Source organism: Protopterus annectens, chromosome 7.part0 (assembly GCF_019279795.1).
Source record: "Protopterus annectens isolate FY-2018-M chromosome 7.part0, PAN1.0, whole genome shotgun sequence".
NCBI classification, from domain to species: domain Eukaryota; kingdom Metazoa; phylum Chordata; order Ceratodontiformes; family Protopteridae; genus Protopterus; species Protopterus annectens.
Genome location: NC_056739.1, coordinates 1940288689 through 1940294688, shown reverse-complemented (window position 1 = coordinate 1940294688; position 6000 = coordinate 1940288689).

The window sequence follows — 6000 nt, the reverse complement described above, 5'->3', positions numbered from 1 at the left end:
CTCCAGCACTGTCTTGCTCAATATGTAAGTTTATCTTAGACTTGTGTTTTCTCTTAGAAATAGCTAGAAACTAGAAAGATTAGACTAAGTGTTTTTCTGTGATGTCAGAACTGTACTACTGAATTATTTTAAGTATTTCTCTGTGATCTCTGAACTCTTGACTAGCACTGTGTAGTAAAAAGTATTGTCTTGTGTTTTGACTATTGGTTATTAAATATTGTTAAACCCTTTCAACTTTGGCTGTTTTTGTAGAGATAATTTAAGCTCTTTAGAGTACTTGCATGCCTTTGGTAAAATTGTGCAAAGCCACTTCAATAGCTTTATCCCTGGGCTATACTACCAATTGGATAATAATATTGCACAGTAATAATTGGACACCCTTTTAAGGGCCTTTGAGTAGCTGATAAATATTAGTGGGTGGTGGCAGCTGGTACTACCATACAGTCTGGGAAAAAGGGGCACACCTGGAGAACCTGTGCCAGTCTTCCCCAGGAGTGCCTGTGTGGTTGTATAAACTCTTCTCAAAGTGTGTGTACGTGTGTGTGTGTCAGCTACTTGGGCAGGGACACGGAGCACTGGTTGGACTGAGAGGGTGCGGGAGGTTTTAGCTTGCCCACTAGGCTGAGATCTAGACCCTATAGCTCTGCCAGTGGGGAGTCTTACTGGGGACCTGGAGAGCAAGGGAGTGACCAGCCCTGGAATGACTGTGATCTCTGTGTGCTCTTAAGGGAAATTGCACTTTACTGTGTGTATTTGTTATCCTTTCCTCCTGTATGAGACACCCCTCACTGGTGTTAGTGGTGAGGATTGAGGCTCCTTGATTGCTGGGCCAGGGCACGGTTGTCACAGAGGAATTTGCTGTATTGTACATTCTGAATGCACAGAGATACCCTTTGTATCCCCAACTTAAATATGGTTACCTAGTAGGTAATTTCATCACAAGAAAACCGATGCAGGTACTTTATTGAATCCACAGTTCCCACAAACACTTCCCATTAACTGGGAGTGACTCTGCTTGTCTTTAAGAAATCATAAAACTCTGTGATCATTTTTACAAATGAAAATTTAGTCATCTAAAAAACATAATGTAGTTTTTAAAACCAATATTACAAATTAGCTAGTATAAGTGTGAGGCATAAGATATCTCTCTTTTGTACATAACAAAATTAATCAAACCAAAAAAAACTGTACTTAAAAAATTCCAAACAGTGTAACCAATATATATTTTGCAATTCAAATAGTATAATATTAATAATAATAGTAATAACAATAAAACAATAATAGTATGATTTGTAGTCCATAACAATTTTTTACATTAATGTTGTTTCAACCTATTTAGTTACCTAGTACATATTCTTATGTTCTCATACCACGTAACATAACTTTTAATGTATAACACAGAGGATTATGAGCAGGTCACCAGTCCTAACCTAATTTATGTGTTCGAGACATAGTTGCCAAGTAATTCAACTTGGCATTCATGTCAAGGACACATGATAAGCAGGTTAGGATTGGAGACCCATTCATAATTCTTTGTCGTGTTTGGAAATTTAACTTCTCCATGTACTACAAATTAATCAAAAGTAAGATAAACAAATCCTGTATGTTGTTCTGGCTTTGAAAGCTGGCAAAGTAATGGAGTGTGTTTGACATCTTAATATTCCCTATATAAGGGAAGCAATTTAATTAAAAAATATTTTGAGTACTTTAGCAGACAGTAGGCTGAAAAGGGAGTTGAAATGAAGCCATTTTATGCCCTGCTGATGCTGTTTACTGGTTATCACTGTTTGTTTTTAGTGCAGATGCAATATGAACAATTGTTAAGTACCCCTCCAGGCATTGTTAAAGATCAGGTCTCATGCTATAGCAGTGCTGAACCAGAATATAATTTAGAGTGCTTCATGCACCACAGGTTAGTATGATATGCATGTTTGTATATAATTAACCAACACATGTTTTCCCTGTGACATTTTTTACTTATTCATTATGTGTGCAGCATTTCCAGTAAATAATTGTACTTGTCCCATAATGGCTGCAAACAATCACCACTCTTCCCTCTGTCTTCATTTTTGCTAATAATCAGTTACTGGCTGCTGCAAAAGGATTTTTCAGCAGGTCAGTTCGAACTTTTATTATGCAATCTGTTTTCTGTCTTCAACAAAAATGAATTTTTGCCTGAAATAGTAAATTTATCAGATATCTCAAACTAAGTATAACAACTGGATTAAATGAAGTAGATGTACTAGCAAATTTTTCCTTAAAGTACTCAAAATAGTTATTGCACATAAGCTGTTGTATCAGTATTCAGTAATAACATATTTTTAATGTCCAGAAAAAATACAGAACATTTTTTTTTCAGTACTATCAGACTAGTACTATATGCAGGTGTGTAACCTCATTGCATGTGACATCAAACTTTGCAAACTAAGTGCTTGCATTATTCGCAATGACTCTAAAATAATGGTGAAGTTAACATTCTGTGTACAATTTTCATCCATTGTTACTATGTAGAATTATAGCCAAATATGGCCAAGTAGCAATGACGGCATGCATGATCAAAATGATATTTACAAAAACACATAAACACAAATTAAAAATAAAGCTAAATTGAAAGTGGAAATATTTTTTAAGCCTCATATAATTCTTTCATAATGTAAGTCACAGGTTTTTGCATGGTATACTTTGTAAGACTGGATCATGGGGAATATAGGTAAATGGGTTACAAATTATTTGAAAGAAAGAAATTATTGTTATGTGACTATAGGTACTATATTATTAGTTAATGTCAGTGAAGTGAAATATATAGGGTTCTGTTCTATGTCTAGTGCTCTATTCTTAAAATTATTTTTGTGGATGGCCTATATGACCACATAATGGCATTACCAGTTTTCAGGATTTACAAGGTACCATCCTCATATTCCCTAAGAAAGGAACTAATTCTCCTTGAAAATATCCTGTAATGATCTCCACTATAATCTGGCTCCAACATCTTGACACCAAAATCCTTTAGGAAGGATAAGTGGAGGATTCAGCCAATTCCTTATCCCCATAAAAATAATAGATTGGTCAGGTCTTTGAATAGTATTATTCCCTTGTTGCACTGAATCATCAGCTGTGGTGTATTTAAACACAGGCTGTCATAGGCTGTATCCAAGTACTGCATTTTTCAGTTGTGCCTATAGTGGTGCCATGGTGAGGCATGCATACTTTCACACATACATTCTTAGTGTGGTGGTACATGCTTAATAAAATGCATAGGGTGTGCTAGTTCTAATGCTCCATATTCTGGGAGGACTTACAATCATAGTATAATGCACCCCCCCCCCAAAAGGAAGGCACCAAACCCACAACTGTATGCTTCATTTCCACCATCAGTCAAATCTGCCTCGAATTTATTCCAAAACTCAGCAAAACTGTGGAGTGACAACCTCGCCTATGTAATGCATGTTAGGCAGAATGCAATAATATATTTTGGGTTTATTAATAAACCTGCTGATGTCTATTAAGTACCCACCCTGCATTTTGTTTCCTGATGACATTTCATTAGTGGTGAGTGACTATGGAGTAGAATCTTTAGTTACTATGTAGTAAATGATTCACTGCAGTCCAGGTGTTGCTAGCATTATTCATTATTAAATACTAAGAAATAAAAGCTATTATGATGTTTAAAAGCAATTCATCTGTAACTAATTTAGAAAGGAATTTGAATTTGCCAGAGTGAATTAATCTATCTGAAACTACAAGCTGACTGTCAGGTGAATTATAAAAACATGCCATGTCTTTGGTAAGATAAGGACTTTTTTAAATAATCTAGCCTGTTATTGTGTCTTTTGGCTTTCCCGGTTAGGGGTCGTCACAGCGTAACTCCGGTCCGCTATTGATTGGCAGTAGATTTTTACGTGCCGAGTTGCTGGCCCTGACGCACAACCTTCAACGAAGGTATGCCCATTCACGCATGTCTCGACACAGAAGACGCTCTAGCTGAGAATCGAACAGGACAACGTCTTACTGTGAGGCGACAACGCTACCGCAGCACCACCACCACCGCAGTTAAAATAATCTAGCCTGTATGAATTGAAAATGCATTTCCTATGCATTTAAAAAGTAAGAAAAGTATTCAATGTTAAGTAGTTTTTCTAAATAGTAATTTAATTATTTAGTCTACTTGCTGTATACTGTCCTTAATTATTTTAAACAGCTATATAATCATATTGAGATTTATTTTTATTTTTTCATTTAAAATTCACCACTGCAGCTTATTATGGAGTTATAAATGCTTTGCTGTTAAATTCAGGACTAAATACATAGCTTGCATGCTGCATATAGAATAACTTCCAAATTTTATTGGCAAACAGTTAGATTTTTCTTTAAGTTGTGCTTGTTATTTTCAGCAGTATCAGTCCTGCCTGACCTTTACTGATCTCTGCTTCTAGGCTTTAGTATCCTCAATATAAATAAAGCACTATTGTCTGTATTATCTGCAGAAGACTTGGAATGCTGGTACTTTATACCTCTATACCCCATGTTACGAATAACTTATCATATTCTGATTGATATCATCAGGATGATTCTGCTGCTGTTTTATTTGGTCATATGCATCGCTATATATTTTGGAATTACCAATAATTTTCTGCCATTAATTTTTCAATTCCTCAGCAAAGAATGTGACACAGACTTTGTAGAGTTTTTATATCTAAAATAAGGACTATTATGCATTGTTTCCTAAAGCCTATTACATTTGCTGCCCTCTTTCAAGAGACAGCTGAAAATCTTTCACTTGGTATAATAACATTTTCCTGCTTTTCTTTAAAGGATGATGGTTAATGCATTTTCCTCCATTATGGATAACATTAGTACCTTTTTAGATTCATATTTAGTGTATTTCTGTAGATATTTCATTCTATTATCAACATTTTCACTCCAGAAACCCATCAAACACCCCCCCCACACACACACACATACACCAGTTCTCCATTCCTGCTACCTGCAGCACTCTAGCCCATTCATCTATTATCTCTGCACTGGTCCAGATGACCAAGTTGAAATATATTTGGGAGAAATGGGTATAAGTGCTGCCTTGGAATGTTGAGGAGTTTTACCTTTTTAGGTTTAGTCAGTGGCATGGTCCCTGCATACAATGTGCTCAGTGAGTCCCACAATCATGCATCTCCATTTCATCCCATGAGAAAGCTAATGAACCTTCATAGATGCAGACAAAATAGTCATGCAGGAGCTGAATTACACATTGGAATTTAAAGTCTTAGCAACACATTTCTAAAATACCTTAATTCTTATGCAGATACAAAATGGTTCAGCAATCTTCTTTCTCTCAAATCCTTATGTAAGCATTCTGCCACTTCTGCCCTTTTATGCTTCATTTATTTTTAACACATTCCTACATTTCAGATCTGTATTATTTCTTCCAACTTTTATAACTTTGTATGTTTTATCTCCAAGTGCCTCCTACCCTGATTTGTTATATAAAACATTTCTGTGACCTTGTCATACCATTATCCCCTTAATTTGATTGCTACATACTCTAGTTATATTTCACAGTCTGAATTCTCTTGAAACATTAATTTACCATAGTTCCCTTTAATCTTTTAAGATTTTTTTTCTTATTTTTACCTTCCCTGTATTATCTTTATTTTTCGGTTGCCAAGTCTTTTTAATGGAGATCTTTGCCCTAGCAATATGTGCCTAGGTATATGATACTTATTCAGTAAAGTATACTGTGCTACAAACTTTTATCATCTCAATGCCACTCCTTTCTCACTGTTAAGTAATGTCAACTTTTGCATGGGGTCAGTTTAAACTGCTATATAAGTAAAAAAAGTTTGCCAAAAAATATCAATTTATAATTCCTCTTGTGGAGAGCATACCCCAGCTAAATAAGCTCTGTTCCTGTCAAGACAGTTTTAACTATATACACTTCTCTTCAACTGGGAAACAGTATGCTTTCTTAATGAGTGAGAAATTTTTCTGATTCTTTTCAGCTTC